At 38.9% G+C, this 17,013-nt stretch overlaps 1 protein-coding gene and 1 long non-coding RNA gene across 4 annotated transcripts in view; one reads left to right on the forward strand and one right to left on the reverse strand.

Moving 5' to 3' along the window:
* The window catches only part of LOC140633183 (uncharacterized), an 82,415-nt gene extending 72,760 nt beyond the window's left edge, over nt 1-9,655 (reverse strand). Inside the window, exon 1 of the long non-coding RNA XR_012030803.1 lies at nt 9,503-9,655. This is a non-coding gene — a long non-coding RNA (uncharacterized lncRNA). The remainder of the gene's footprint in view (nt 1-9,502) is intronic.
* Nucleotides 1-17,013, forward strand: part of PRTFDC1 (phosphoribosyl transferase domain containing 1) — a 92,963-nt gene that overhangs the window by 44,695 nt on the left and 31,255 nt on the right. The window lies entirely within an intron of this gene.

Raw genomic sequence — 17,013 nt, forward strand, 5'->3', positions numbered from 1 at the left:
CTTCATCTGGCTGTTGATTCATATCCTTTGCAATAAACCAGTAATCAAGTGAGTAAACTGGTTTCCTCAGTTCTATGAGCCACTTTGGAAAATTAATTAAGGAAGGGGTTGTAGGAGCCTCTCTGATTTATAAACAGATGGTCAGAGCACAAGTAACAACCGGAACTTGCAATTGGTATCTGAAATGGAGACTAGTCTTGTAGGACTGAGTTCTCAACCTGTGGAATCCGATGCTATCTTCAGGTAAACAGTATCAGAATTAAGTTGAATTGTAGGACACCCAGAAGGTGGCAGAGAATTGCTTGGTATGGTGAAACAACCCACACATTGGAATTGGTGTCAGCAGTCTACAAATATTTTGAGTGAATACCTGAATCCTGCCACTTTTTATATCTCTACATCTATCTATGTTTCTATCCATCCACCTACCTGTCTCTCTGATCAAAGCAGCTACAGTAGTGGTGATAAGACTACCAGGACTAATAATAATAATTTATTGAATATCTACTACTCAGGCAATATATAAGTGATTTATATGGACTTTCTCATTTAATTCTCAAAAAATATATGAGGGGCATCTGGGTGTCTGTCAGTTAAACATCAGACTCTTGCTATCAGCTTAGGTTGTGATCTCAGGGTTGTGAGATTGAGCCCCACATTGGGCTCTCTGCTGTGCTTGGAGCCTGCTTGGGATTCTCTCTCTTTTCTTCTCCCTCTGCCCCTCCCCCTGCTCGCTCGTGCTCTCTCTCTTTCTCTCAAAAAACAACAACACAAAAACACAACAAAAATTGAAATAGGTAATCACTAGTAACCAATTCCTCTGGATGATTAAATTAATAGATAACATTGAATATGGATGATAAAAAGAAGAGAAGAGAATTTTATGACTCTTGGCTTCTGGCTTGAGTATCTGATGGATAATGTGTCCTCACTGAGACACGGGAGGAAGAAACCAGTCAGCAGGAAAGACAACAGACACTTTTGTACAGACTGACTTTGAAGGGCCTATGGAACACCCTGGTGGAGATTTCCAGTAGATTATTAGGAATATGAACTTTTTGTACTCTAAAGACACCTTAACAAGCCATAAAAATAAAACAGGGAGTCGTTAGTATACAGGTGGAATTGAGACTATGGAAGAGATTGCCTACAGAATGTGAACATGAGCTGAAAATGGGGGATGAGATTTTGGATAATATCTATGTAGTAAGAGGTGGGGTAAGGAAGAGGAGCGCACACTTGCAAGATTCAGTAGGGAAGGGAAAGGACCAAGTGAGAATGGGTTTCATAAACAATTGTTTAGTCTTCTCTGGCTATTTCTGGGATAATCAGAGGTCCCTAGAGGTTCAGATGTATTCTTAGGGTTTCCAGAGGAGATGGCTCCAGCATGCTAAGTCAGGGAGAGGAGATCCAAGAGCTAGCATAGAAGATGACCAGCGCCATGCACCTGACATGTTCCAAGCCTCTCATACAGCTGATTGCTATGCCCCGTGATGTGCTCTCACAAATACTGGCATGCCTACTTCATCTTGCAGGACCCTCTGGTACCACTCACTCTTGATGTGGAGGAAACTTTTTTGGGGAGAGATATCTCAATGAAGATATGTAATAGTGTGACCAATTCCTCCAAAGTGGATAACTGTCACATACTAGTTTTTATCAACTTTGGAAATGATAAAGAGAATCTCAGACTTGCAAATGCAAAAAAAAATAAACGTTTCAGTTGAAAGAGAATCTTGGTGGTTTGGTGTTTGGTACAGAGGCAACATCCTTCGTTTCTATCAAATAAACTTCACTTGAAAGGAGGTAACTCTATCAAATTTCAGACATTTACAGCATAATATATCAGCATAAAAACTAAAAATTTCAGCTTACAGTTTAGAAAGACTAGAACAAGGCTAGGAAGAAATGAAATGGTACATTTTTCTGAGTGACCCTCTTCAAAGATGGCCCTTAAACAGAAGGCCAGACTGATAAAGAGAAGAAGCACAGTAGGAAGAGAATATCAACCAGGAAACCAAGTCCTACCCCTGGCTCTACCAAAACCAGCCCTGTGACCCTTCTAGGCTTTAGTACTTTCCTTTGTAAAATGAAAGAGGAGGACTTCTTTTTTTTTTTCTATAAACATAATAGTCCCCAGTTACCATGGGGGATTACATTCCAAGATCACTAGTGGATGTCTGAAGCCACAGAGAGTATCGAATCCTATATATACTATATTTTTTCCTATACAGATATACCTATGATAAAGTCTAATTCTGGCACTGTAAAAGACTAACAACAATAATAAAATAAAACAATTTAGTAATATGTGGTAATGAAAGTTATGTGAAAGTGGTCTCACTCAAAAAAATCTCATTGTGCTATGTTCACCCTTCTGATGATGATGTGAGATGATAAAAGGCCTTCATGAGGAAATGAAGTAAGGTGAATGACACAGGGTGACATAGCTTTTGATAGATCAGATGTAGGACCATCTGCTTTGAGACCACGGTTAACTGCAGGTAATTCAAACTGAAGAAAATAAAACTGCAGATAAGTGGGTATCACAGGATGACTGCATTAAAATATGAGCTCCTTCAGAACTGGGATTGTATCTATTAATTCCTTCCTGTGGTTTGCATCTTTTATTTATTTTTTTATTTTTGAAGATTTTATTTATTTATTTGAGAGAGAGAGAGAGTAGAATACACAGTGGGGAGAGACCGTGTCACTGTGTGGTGAGAGAAGAACTCCACTGTCACTCTCTTTGGTCCAGTGTGAAAGAAAACGTGAAAGTCCACTTCCCCTGGGGCTTCTAGAAGAGTCTCTTTTCCTAAGATAGGCAGTTTGCAGTGGATCACAATTTTTAAAGATGAGATTCTAGTCGGGGTTCTGATGGGACCTACTGAATCACAGGGTCTTGAGCAGAAGTGGACCAGGTCTCATATGTAAAAAGACAGACCTGGATAATTGCTAGAATTCCTCCTTGCTCTAAGATTCCAAGAACATCCACTTCTTTACAATGACTGGCCGTAGCCCACAGAGCAGATAAAAATGACCTGGTACCCCACACCCACAGTAGTGAGCCATTGGCATAGGTCCACAGCTGTATGCATTGGCTGATCAAACTAACCAGGAAGAGATGAATTATTGCCAGGCAAAAGCACATTTTAAAGATTAAAAAAAAAAAAAATCCTAGGCGGTCCATCGCTCTGCCATCCAGCTAAACAGGCAGCTTTGATGAGTAATCTGTCCGTTGCTCCAAAGCATCAGCTTTCTTCTCTCGCCCACTTTGCTGAAGCAGTTTTCGCCTCCAAAGCAACCCCAGCTGTGCAGATTTCGCCTACCTAACACTTCTCTGTGGATAGATGGTGCAAGGATTGCAGGGATAGTCATGGGGAAGACTCCAGGGCTTGGACCCTTGGACCCTTGTAGATGGATACCTGTGACAAGTCACCACATCTTTAGACCATCTCTGAGTGATTCAGTACAGAAGTCTTACAGAAATAAAACTTAAGTGTGACCAGTAAAACATTGGAAAATTGGAAATTTTGTTTTAGCCTTTTTAAAAACACATTTTAGCATGTATCAGTGAGGTGAGGCCATGATTGTCATTTCTCTTTAAAAGCTGGTTTCTCTTACCCTTCTAATTGCTGACTTGATGCTGACAAGGAAGCATCCAGTTAGTTTCTTTCTCACACAATTGCAGGTTCCTTTTTTCTTACTGACTGATGTTACCCTGTTCTGCCATTCAATAAATGAAAGCCTGACTACTGAGGGATTTTCATGGTGGCCTTGGGATCAACTATGTGTAAATAAAGGAACCTAGATACAGTTGTCTATTAAATTATGTTATGGTGTCTGAGGCATATGATTCTGAAACACATTGGAAACCTAGACACATTTCTGATGCTAAAATACGATTTCCAGGGTTTAACTACTTTGTAGTTTGATAGTTGGTTCAACTTTCAGACCAAAGATTTCAAATTATAATTTCAAACACCAATCAGTGACAGGTGGTCATGAAATAATCTCCTTTCTTAAGGACATGCACAGGAAGCAGGGTATTTCCTTTTTTAAATATAGCCTTTATGCATAGATTTTATTTATATAAAATGTTTATATGGAGTCTTCATAAACAGCACTTACCCTAGTAAGGGTTAGTGTTTTTTAATTCTGCAAATAAACATGCATGAAATTTAGCAACTAGAATCCAAACTCACCCGGCTCACAAGTGATGTTATCTAGATATGTTGATTGGATTTGCGGGAGAAACAGTTGATATTTTTTTTAATCCAATGAATGGATCTGATGAGAATATTTAAAAGACTCAGAAGCTATGTATCCCAAAGAGCATGTTTTTTTTTTTTTTTTCACTCGATTTCTGTTTCACAAATTGGTTAGCACATTCTTCTCTATGTCCATTCAAGATTCTGGAAGGTTCTGAGGTATTGCCTTTCTGTTAAATGGCCAGGGTAAGAGGGCAACTTCTCTAGTGCAACAGAAGTCGATGGGAAAAATTCAGTTGCAAAAATACCAAGTTACATAAGGTTTTATAAAAATTCAGCTATAGAACCAAGGCCTCAGAGTTTCTGGCTTTTTGGTTTCTATTCCTCTTTGAGCCTTGGCATGAAATAGTGCGTGAACTACCAGTGTTTGAAGGGTCTGTGGACCAATACCCCTGCCGTGTTCTGTTTTTCACATCTCCTCAGCACTGGTTTAGATGTTCACAAGAGTTTATATTTGGAAAGAAACTCTAAAGAGGCAAATATTTAAGTTCTCTCAATTTAGCGGTATGATAAATGATATTAAATTAATTTGTGGTTTTCGTAAGGGAGAACTAGGTTGCATCAGTCAATTGGGTGAGCTCTAGAATTATGCCTAGTAATGGACAATAAGCAACAACTAAAGTTCCTTTTGATTAATATTCAAACCTTCACCAGCTAGCAGTCTCTACACATTTACTACTTTCTCCATTAAAAAAAAGTTTGTGAGTTCATTTTCAATCCATCTTTGCTTGCTTCCTAAATCCCTTTAGGGGGTCCACAGATAACTACATCTGTGTACTAAAGAAAATCCATCAAAGCAACCTTGCTGTCTAATTCAGAATACTCCCCACAACATTGTTGGTTATTCTCAAGCAGAATTAGAGAATTTCACTGCTGTGGGAACATGTTTAAAATAAGCATCATTTGTCATAGTCATCTGTCTCCATTGTCTTGAGATACTGGATTTTTAAAGGCTCTCGTGTATTTCTCTTTCTCTTTCTCTCTCTCAAGTATATGGTTCACATATGGCATCTCTAATGATAGCATAATAGAGTTCATTTCTGGTTAGTCAGAAATCAGCACGTTTTAGAAATACTGTACTGGATTTCTATGTAACAGATAAATGGCTGTTTCCCATGACCACTTCTTACCCACTAAGTTCTGTGGCAGATATGAAGTCTTTTGTCAGTGATGGCAGCTCATCTATCCGATCCCACTCAAACAATGTAGCTGGGCATAGTTATGCACAGCTCCAACAGTGCAACCCTTACCCGATGCCCTTTATCCCAGAGCACTTCCCAACCACACAGTCACAAAGGAATCCCTTTTCTTAAAAAAAAAAAAAAAAAAAAAAGTAAGACAAAGATACTCTTTAACCTCCCAAAAAGATCAGGACAAACTACTGTGGAAAGCACTGACAAATCATATTATCAATGTGATTATCATATATTATCAACTGAAGTTGTGGGAGACAAATTAGTGTGGCTCCCCAGCCTCTGGCAATTACATCCGTGGCCCTGATTATGCAATTCCATCCACTTCACTACTCTCATAGAGGGTCCAGGTTGCCCCCTTGATCACATCTGTTGACCTAAGGGTAGATATCTGACACAAAGCAGGCTAATCCCTGCATCTCAGGTATACTTGGCCATAATGATTGGTCCAAGGGACCGACACGTGATCCAAGCCAGACCAGTTAAGTCTTATATGGAATTTTTCACAGTTCAGTTTAGAAGGAAAAATCCTTTTCTCTTGGGTGAAGAGGTTGTTAAGATGTCAGGCTAGAGAAAGAGTGGAAGCAGAGGACAGAGAAAGGGAGAGTCCTAAGGCCCTCTGAGTCCCTGGTTCTAGAGTCTCACCATTCTTCAAACTGCCCCGTGTCCTACCTTCCTAAATTTGGTTGTTCAGCGCTTCCTTTCAATTAATCATCTTCCTGTTTAAATTAGTTCAGTTGGGGTACCCATCATTTGTAGTTGAGAAAATCCTGAGTACTTTTAAAAATTTTTATAAAAATTTTTAAAAGATTTTATTTATTCATGAGAGAGAGAGAGAGAGAGAGAGAAGCAGAGACACAGGCAGAGGGAGAAGCAGGCTCCCCTCAGGGGAGGATGCAGGACTTGATCCCAGGACCCCAGGATCATGACCTGAGCCAAAGTCAGATGCTGAACCACTGAGCCACCCAGGTGCCCCTATAATATCACTTTTAATGCAAGGAAGAATCCCACCATCTGAATATATTCACAGTTTTCAAGTAATCCTCTCTTACTGGATTTAGATCCTTAAAATTTACTGCACCATAAATAAGGTGTGATAAACCTCCTTATTCATAAAATGCTTTATATGTCTTGGATTGTCTCATTAGGGTATACTTTGAAAGCTTTTGATATGTTGATATGTTGTCACCAGATCTTCCTAAAAGCTTTTTTGTAATTCAAGTATAGTTAGAGTATAGAGTATAATGATTCAATAATTCTGTACATTACTCAGTGCTCATCGCCATAAGTGTCCTCTTAATCTCCTTCATCTATTTCACCCATTCCCCCAGCCACCTCATCTCTGGCAACCACCAGTTTGTTCTCTATACATTTCTCTGAAAGCTTTTGATACATTAGCACCAGATTTCCGTCACAAACATTTGTATTTAATGTGTATTTCCAAAAGCGTCTATGCAAGTGTGTGTTTTTTTCAGCTGTCACCACCTTGGGATATGATCATTCTGTTTCTTTAATATGTTTCTCAATTTTTATAGCAAAAAGCACTAACTCATTGTTTTTTCAGTTTGCACTTCTTGGGAAAAGCAGGTCATTCTATAAAGAAGTCCTGGATTTCTGTTACATTTTAAAGCATCATGCTGGTGGCGCTCCTATCACTGTACTAAGGCTTGGCCGCTGCCTGACTCACTCTATCAAAATGCTAACAGAGTTTCCTGCCATCAGAGGGTTTTGTCAAAATATCACGTTGCCTAATTTTGATCCAAAATACCAACAACACTCTTCATGCTGAGAGCAGGAGAAGAGAAACCATCAAGTAAGCAGCCTAAGAGATGATTGCAGGTAGCAGGAGCACTTTTGCTTTATTTTGTTGGGTTTTGTTACATTTAGACTTAGTGATTGAGGGGGATGGGAAAGCCCTTTTACTGGCAGAGAAACTGACCCTAAGGAGGAGACTTTCTTTGGCTCATATTGCTCTCAAATTTTTTTTAATGCACTCACAATAGTTTGTTCTTTTGCTATGGAGCTGGAATGACCTTGGATTTCACAGAGGCACTTTTCAGGACTCTTCCACGTCATCCTTTTCCAAAGCATTTGCAATATTTGACCGCCCAGTGCTCTCACAAAGGACTGAATGACACACTTTCTCTTTTCCTTTGCAGTGATTCCAAATAGGGTGCATTTGCACTCCCTTCCATTAGCAGCAGGCTAAAACTAGCATTATATTATCAGAAGTTGAACTTGTGAACTCTGGGATTCTCAAGAAGAGTCCCCAAGTGAAGACAGGCCATGTCTCATAATTAAAAACTAGGGGAAGCATCCTTTAGAGCACACACTGTTGACTTCTCTGCTGCTCTTGTCCAGGACCAAAAGCCCCTTTTGTGCATACATGGCATGAGTGTGATAGGGCCAAAGAGTTAGCCGATGCTTGAGATTTTCACTGTCCATGCAATAAAAGAAAGAAAGGAGGGAACTATTTTCACTTTATTTTTTGATTAAGTATATGTTGATCTAGTATCCAGTGGTCTGAAAATTATTATGTGAAAAAAATTAATATAGTTGGATCTATCCTAATATATCAAAAGATTTCATTAAAGCATATTGATTTTAGGGCATCTAGGTGGCTCAGTCAGTTAAGCATCTGCCTTTGGCTCAGGTCATCATCCCAGGACCCTAGGATTGAGCCCCACTTCAAGCCTGCTGTTCAGTGGGGAATCTGCTTCTCCCTCTGCCTCTGCCCTTCCTCTTACTCTCTCTCAAATGAATAAATAAAATCTTTTGAATGTATTTATTCATGAGAAACACAGAGAGAGAGAGAGAGGCCGAAACGTAGGCAGAGGGAGAAGCAGGCTCCCCTGCAGGGAGCCTGATGTGTAACTCTATACCAGGACCCTGGGATCACGACCTGAGCCAAAGGTAGATGCCCACCCACTAAGCCACCCAGGTGCCCCAATAAATAAAATATTTTAAAAATATATTGATTTTAATTTTTAATCCATTTACATTTATATATATATAAATACATATCTATGAAAAACACAGACTGATTTAAAAGTGAAAATCAATATGCCTTAATGCAATCTTACCTTAACCTATTATATCAATAATAATGATATTTAAATATATATATATGGTGGGGAAGCAGTCCCAACTCTATTTCTCCTACGTTTTAAGGTTTTTCTTTCCCTTTTTGTCCAGTGTTATACCTTTTCCCTAATGTCACATGAGCACCAACCCCCGCCCCTCCATGTATAGAAAACTACTTTATTTATTTGAGTAAGAAAATTTAGAGATTTCCAGAAGGAAGAAAAAAAACCTATCTGGAGATAGAAACAGAATGGCTTATAGGCTATAGGTTTTTAATTTAACCTTGGTACAAATCACAACTTCCCTGGATCTCAGTTTTCACATTTATAACAGGAAAGGGATTGAGTATTCTCTACAGTGGTATTCAGTTTTACAATTAGAAGATATAGCACAGGCGGGCCTGTCTGGGGAGCCAGGCCCCAAGTTTTTCTTTTATAAAGAAAAGCATTAGGCATTTTTTCTTCTCTTTCTGGATTTTAACCTGATTCCCCTCTAGTTCGTCATCCTCTAATGGGACAGATGGTAGTGTTAATAACGACCATTTCCTGATGCCTATTCTAAGCCAGGATGTATTTGGGGTTCAGATGGGGTGGATTAAGTTGCTCTGTGAGCACATGGTCCAGGAATGGTAGAACCTGGACTTGAACCCACATTGTCAAGCTCCAAAGCCATGATCTTTACCACCATGCTATGTTGTTTCCCAGTAGGCTGGTGGTTTTCAAATGTGTTTTCAGCACTGAAATGTTTTAAGTGATATCTGCCATAAAACCTCAAAAGTGGAGCTACTGTATTCTTTGGGCTAAGTAGAGTGGGATGTGGGTGTCGGCCCCTTTGCCTCATCTACATGTCTACATTCGCTCCACTGTGCTTTCACAGAACTCTGAACTGCATAACATGGGAAAGAAACCACTACACTCCCATGACTACACAAGGCCGTGATAGAGCAACACCCACCTTGCCTCCTCTCCAGGAGAGTTTCTAAGTGAAGATCGAGCAGTCAGCGTCCACAGAGGCAGAGGTCCAAGAGCATGACTCACAGCTTAAGCGGTGGTTCCAATAGCCAAAGAGCCAGCAGAGCAGCCCTATTTTAATACTTCCTTTGCGGGCCACAATGACATTATCAGGAGACAAGCAGTTTCTGCACTTCCTTCTGTCTTGAATCTATCACATTATTAATAGACATGATAAGTAGGAATCGTCAGGCCCTTGTTTTTGAGCACCACTGCCATTAACATTGCCAAGTTGATACTGCATCATTTCCCTGAAGTTCAACATAATGGTCAAATGTGAGGACTTTGCTATGAGCAGGCCTGGGTTTCTGTCTGGCCCCACCAACTACTGAGTGGGTTTGGAACAGCTGTTTAATTAAGATGCCATTTTCTCATCTAGAAAATGAAATAAAGTAGGTAAAACCCAACACAGTATCTATCACAATAAGGTTGGCTATTAATATTGTAAGTTAATGAAATATATTCTTCTAGTTATAAAAAATAAGTATTTCCAAAACTTTATTAAAATGGTAATCTGATTATTGAAACATGGGCTCTTCTCTTTAAGAACTTTTTTTAGGTGCTCCTGGGTGACTCAATTGCATAAGCATCTGATTCTTGGTTTTAGCTCAGATCATGATTTCAGGGCCATAAGATGATGAAGCCCGGCATGGGCCTCCATATTCAGCAGGGAGTCTGCTTAAAGATTCTCTCCCTCTGTTCTCCCCTACCCCCACCCCCTCTCTCTGTCTTTTCAAATAAATAAATAAAGACTTTAAAACTTTGTTGTTGTTTGGATACTCTCTTGAATTGCGTCTAAATTTTTTTGTTTTTATGATTGCCGCAATAAGTCTAGTTAGCCTCATCAGCACAAATAGTTACAAATTTGTTTTCTTGTAATGAGAACCTTTAAGATCTACTCTCTTAACATGATGCAATGTACAACATGGTGACTATAGTTAATAAGAATACTGTATTGTATTTTTGAAAGTTGTGGTTGATTTTTATGTGAGGTTTCTTTCTCAAATATGTAATATTATGTCATATGGGATGTGCTATTTCCATGTTCCTGGTAGCCAGACTTGTCATTACAAAGACAGATGCTGTAATGATCAGAGTTTAGGTGGATTTTATTTTCTATTGATAGCTAAATCCCAGGGTTTTAAGAGAATTTGGAAACTCCTTTTCCCTTTTCTCTCAGCCATATGAAAACTGGAATTACAGAAATCAGTGTTCTGTGTGGCAGGTTTGAGAATTCACTAATGCAGCCTTAATATGGAGCCAGTGGTGGCAAAATTTGCTTTTAGGTCTTTACTGCTCCAGAAATAACTAATGCTTTAATAAAACCTGAAATGTCAATTTTCTAGTGAAGAATTTGCTCTTATTGCCACCTACCTCCTGAAATACCTCAGTCCCTTTCTACTTGTGGAGAAGTGTACTTACAGCACCCACAATTCATCTTTAAATTTCAATTGTTGAATTAGGTGTGCTTGCAGGGCATATGAGCATGGAACCACACAGCTCCATCACTTATTGGCCCCAGCAACAGATAAATGGGAAGAGAAGAGGATTTATTTTGACTGTAGGGGGTAAAAATAATAGTGCATAGCCAATCTGAGCAGATGAGAGTCAGGGGTGAATGTGCAGAAGAGAGAGATGGTGGTGAGTAAAGAGAAGGAGGCTGGAAGTTTTAAGAAGTGACTTAATCAGAACACTAGTGACTTGAAGTGGATTTAAAAGGCATATTGGAAAGAAGTTTGACTTGGTCTCTATGGTGGCAATGGGATTAGAAGACTTGGAGTGAATGCCTAGAATTTTGGCTACAGTAGAGGGTAAATATTTAACATTCATTAAATATGTGTATTGATTTTTTTTAAAAATGAGCTCTCCTAAAAAAAAAAAAAACAACTTAACTTGATGTGAAAGCCTCTTTGAAAATGGTCAATCAATAAGCATCTTTACAGGCACATGTGGGCCCAGCAACTTAGCGTATTAGCGTAGGCATCTTACTGGGCATTCATTCACACACATTCATTCCACCTCCTGTGCTCAGCAGCCTTCTTTGAACCCATCTACTTGGCACCTGTTGATGGACATGTGGGTAGGTTCTAGTTTGGGACTACCACAAATACAGTTGTTATGAATATTTGTAACAGGTCTTTGTGTGGACATAGGATTTTTTTTTTTACTTAAATAAATAATTAGGGGGATCCCTGGGTGGCGCAGCGGTTTGGCGCCTGCCTTTGGCCCAGGGCGCGATCCTAGAGACCCAGGATCGAATCCCACATCGGGCTCCCGGTGCATGGGAGCCTGCTTCTCCCTCTGCCTATGTCTCTGCCTCTCTCTCTCTTTCTCTCTCTGTGACTATCATAAATAAATAAATAAATAAATAAATAAATAAATAAATAAATAAATTTTAAAAAATAAAAATAAAATAAATAAATAATTAGGGGTGAATGGCTGGATGTTATAGTAGATGCATGTTTAATTTTCTAAAAACCTTTCAATTGTTTTCCAAATTGGCTGTACCATTTCACATCTCCTCACCAACACTTGATATAGTTTTTAATTTTTCCCATTCAAAGGAAAAGAGGTGTCTCATCGTGTTTTAATTTGTATTTCCTTAATGAATACTAATGTTATATATTTTTCTTTTCTTTTTTTGCTTTTTACTTTTACCCTATTTGTTTCTTAATATGCAGAGGCTGGTGTCTTGAAGGCAGCATGTAGCCAATGTGATACCGTTTGTTTTTTACTTGTGATGTGGATACCATATATATTCAATGTGATTATCGATATGGTTCAAATCTGTCATCTTGTTATTTCTCCCCATCATTTACTATTTTCTGCCTTCTTTTCATTTCATTATTTTTTGTGATTCTGATATATCGCCTCTGTTTGCTAACTAGCCCAAACTCTGAGTTCTTTTTTAATTTAGTGGTTGTTCGGCATTTATAGAAACATCTTTAACTTACCACAGTCTACCTTGAAGTTGTAATATACCATTTCATCTATGGTTATAAGAACCTTATAATAATATATTTACATTTTTACACTTCTGGACTTCACACTATTGTTATCATGTATTTTACTAATACATGTGTTATAAATGCCACAATATATTATTACTTTCTAAATTTTCATTTAAAGATAATTCTTTTAAAGGAATGTAAATAATAAGAAACTAAGTCTTATGTACATTCACATAGTTACTTTTCCTGATGCATTTCATACCTATGCACATCCATATTTGAAAAAATAAGATGGACTCCAAAAATTCTATGTAATTTATGTAGACACCCCTTTCCCAAGAGAAGGAGATAAATTCCCCATCCCTTGAGTGTAGGCTGTGCTTAGTGACTTAGCAGAATATAGAAAGCAGAGGAAAAAAGAGTCACTGGGTAGTGGAGAAACCTAGCAAACAATTTCCTGACCAGGTGATCAAGGTTAATATCATGAGTGACAAGTCATGTTGATAGCATGTACCCTTGGTATAATTTAATGAAAATGCCATTTCAACTCTGTGATCATCTTGTCAGGAACCCATAATCCAGTCTAACTATGAGAAAAATATCTCACAAACCTAAACTGAGGAACATTCTACAAAACATCTGACTGGCACTCCTCAAAACTGTCAAGGTCACAAAAAAAGGAAATTCTGAGAAATAGTTAAGGCCAGAGTAGGCTAGAGACATGATGACTATATATAATGTGGTATCCTGAATGGGAGACAGATAAAGGACATTACTGATCTCCAAATAAACTTGAGGGTTTAGTTAATGTAATATAATAATACTGGTTCCTTAGTTGTGACAGATAGACCACAGCTATCTAATATGTTAACAATAGAAGGAACTTTGTAGAGGGTATACAGTAAATCTTTCTACTAACTTTGCAAGCAGAGCCCTTTGCAGGGCTCGATCTCATGACCCTGAGGTCATGACCAGAGCCAGAGTCAAGAGTCGGATGCTAAATGGACTCAGCGCCCCCAGGCGCCCCTCATTCCTGGTTTTTGAATGATAATTTTGCTGGGTACAGAAGTCTAGATTGGCAGTCTTTTTTCAGTACTTTAAATGTGTTGTGCCATTATCTTCTCACTTGAATTGTTTCTAACCAGAGCTACATTGTCATGATTATTTTCATGCTTTGGTGTCGTTTTCTTCATATGACTTGTACCTGGATTTTGTTAAGCTTCTTGGATCTGTGGGTGTATATATTTAGTCAAACCTGGAGATTTTCAGGTATTATTTCTTCTAATAATTTTCTTCACCACCTCCCATTCTCAAGAGCTCTACAGACATGTCATTTAGGCCATATCTTAAAGTTGCTCCACAGCTCATTGATGATCTTTTTACCTTTTAAAAATTGTTTTTTGTCTATGTGTTCCATTTGGGGCACTCTCTATTGCTGTTTTCAAGCTCACTAATCATTTCTCCGACAGTATCTCGTCTGCCATTCATCTTGTCATCTGTATGAGTTCTCTATTGCTGCATGACAAATCACTACAAATTTAACAGATTAAAACAACAGACATTTGTGATCCCACATTGTCAGGGTCAGGAGTCTGGTGCCAGGATGTTCAGGGTCTCCCAAGGTTGTCAACTGGATGCATCCTTATAAAGCCAGCTCAGGAAATACACCCTTGCAAGCTCCTCCAGGTTGCTGCCAGAATTCATTTCCTCACGGCTGCAAGTGAAGTGTCTCACTTTCTTTCTGGCTATCAGTGGTGGGCAGTCCTCACCTACTGGGGACTGCCCCCTATTCCCTGCCACTTGGCTTTCTCCACAGCGTGGCAGTTCACAAAGCCAGCTGTTCACAAAGCCAGCAGAATGTGTGTCTGCTTCCCAAAGCCAGCAAGCTTCCTATTTCTTTGATGGACTCCTCTGAGTTCTCAGACCTACCTGGGTCATCTCCCTTTTGTTTAGCTAAAATGCACTGATTGGGGATTTTAATCACATCTGAAAAATTCCTGTTGCCATATATGATAACATAAGTGTAGGAGTGATATTCCTTCATATTCACACTCAAGGTTTCTTTCACACTCAAGGATGTGTATACCAGAGGATGGGAGTCCTGGCACCATCTTAGAATTATGCCCACCACACTCATGCATTTTTCATCTTAGATATTTTACTTTTCATCTTTAGAAGCTCCATTTGTGTCTTTTAAAAATTTTATATCTTCCAAGTCTCTAAGGTTTTGAGCATACAGAATACAACTCTAAGAACTATTTTAATGTCCTTATCTTCTAACATCTGGATCAGTTCTTGGTTGGTTTCAATTGATTTTTATTTTCTTCATTTTCCTGCCTCTTTCTGTGCCTAAGAATTTTTCATTAGATGTCAAACACTTTGAATTGTACCTTATGGTGTGATGAATTTCTTAAATAAACACAATTATTTGAAAAAATAAAAACACATAAAACTTGCCATATTAATAATTTTTAAGTGTGCAGTATTCCACTTTGTTGGCAGGAGACCTCTAGAAATTTTTATCTTGCAAAGCTGAAACTCTGTGAAACTGAACAACTCACCCATTTCCTCCTCTCCCAAGTCCCTGGCAGCCACAGTTCTACTTTCTATTTCTATTATTGTGACTACTTTAGTCACCTCAAATAAGTGGAAGCTACCAGTATTTGTCTTTTTGTGACTGTCTTACTTTGCTTAGCATAACTCAAGGTTCATCCATGTTTCAGCATATGACAAAGTTTTCTTCTTTTTAAGGCTGAATAATGTTCCATTATATCCATATACCACATTTTGTTTATCCACTGTTGGACATTTGGGTTATTTCTACCTCTTGACTGTTGTGAATAATGCTGCAGTGAACTGGAGTGTGCAAATATCTCTTCAACATTCTGCTTTCAGTTCCTTTGGATATATACCCAGAAGTAGAATTGCTGTTTCACACGGTAATCCTATTTTTAATTTTTTGAGGAACCACCACATTGTTTTCTAAGGAGGGTGCACCATTTTACATTTGCACTAAGAATGTAGAAGGGTTCCAGTTTCTCTACATCCTCATCAACACTTGTTATTTTCTGGTTTTTTGATAGTAGCCATGCTAACGGTTGTGAGGTGATATCTCACTGTAGTTTTGATTTGCTGTTCTCTTATGATTAGTAATGAGGAGCATCTTTTCGTTTGTTTATGGCTGGGTAATTTTTTTTATTCCCTTATATATTCTTGAGCCTTATTTTGAGATGTAGTTGTTACTTGGAAGCAGTTAGATCATTTCAAATCATATATTTATGATTTGTTAGGTGGGTCCAGAGCAAACCTCGTGCTAGGGCTAGTAATGCTTCACCACTGAGGCAAGATCCTCCAGAATACTCTACGTAACTCCCCATCAATTGTGGGATTTCCCTTTCTGGTGGGGACAGGCACTATTCCTGGCCCTGTTTATGTTGGGCACTGTTCCTTCTAATCCATTTAGATGGTTCTTTCCTTGGCATCAGGTAGATTCTTCATCTGTATCTGTAGAGCTGCTGATTCTCCTTCTGCAGGCCTTCCCTCTGGTATCCTGTCCTGAGAAATGGCTGTCAGGTTCTTCCAGGATGCTCAGCTACATCCTTTCCACTCAGTCTCCCAGGCCCCACCATTTCTCCTTCCCTATGCTATGGCCTGAAAACTCTACCAAGACAGTTAACTAGGCAGTCCTAGGATCCACTTCATTTGTTCCCATCTCAGAGATTGCTCTTCTTTGTTGCCTGACATCCAGTGTCTTGAAACTGTTGTTGCCCACATTTTGCTTTTTTTTTTTTTTTTTTTTTTTTTTAAGGAAAGAGGATAAATCTGGTCTTTGTTATTCCATCTTGGCAAGCAGCAGAAGTCACAGGGACTTATCAAAATACAATGAGATTTTAAAACTACGACAACAACAAAAATCACTCCCTTAAAATTTTTAAATAAAAAACCAAAGTGCCATAATAGGAAACAGTTTCATGAACTCCGTTATGTGAAGGACATTGTGAACTTGACAGCAAATGAATTTGATGTAATCAGAGGGAGGTTATATAAATACCAAATAAATATTCGAAGTTTCTAAAACCCAAATATCATTCTCTATGCAGCTTTCACCTTTAGCACTACCAGTCACTAACTAAAAAAGTAGATCCAGGTATGAGTATGCCAAAGTGCACTGAGTTGGGATTACACGTTTCCCACCTGCCCAGTTAAGAATTTACTCTTCAGTTATTTCTGAGTTCACAAGGGCATCCTTACATGTGTCTATAAGTCAGTCTGTCAGCTGCAGTTACTACAGACCATCTGCCACCTACTCTGCCAGGCCCTGCTCCAGTACCTGCTTTCAGGGTTTCTTCCTGAGAAGCCCCTTCTTAGGATTGGTACTGAGGCCACTGCTAACGGTGCCTGTTGTGAGTGCCTGTGTCTGTGCCAGTGTGGGTACCAGGGCAGGATTAGATTTTTCACAGAGGCAGGGCCCCCAAACATTTGTGAATGTGCCCTGCTTCAGACC

The sequence above is a fragment of the Canis lupus genome, chromosome 5 (genome assembly GCF_048164855.1).
Source record: "Canis lupus baileyi chromosome 5, mCanLup2.hap1, whole genome shotgun sequence".
Lineage (NCBI taxonomy): Eukaryota > Metazoa > Chordata > Mammalia > Carnivora > Canidae > Canis > Canis lupus.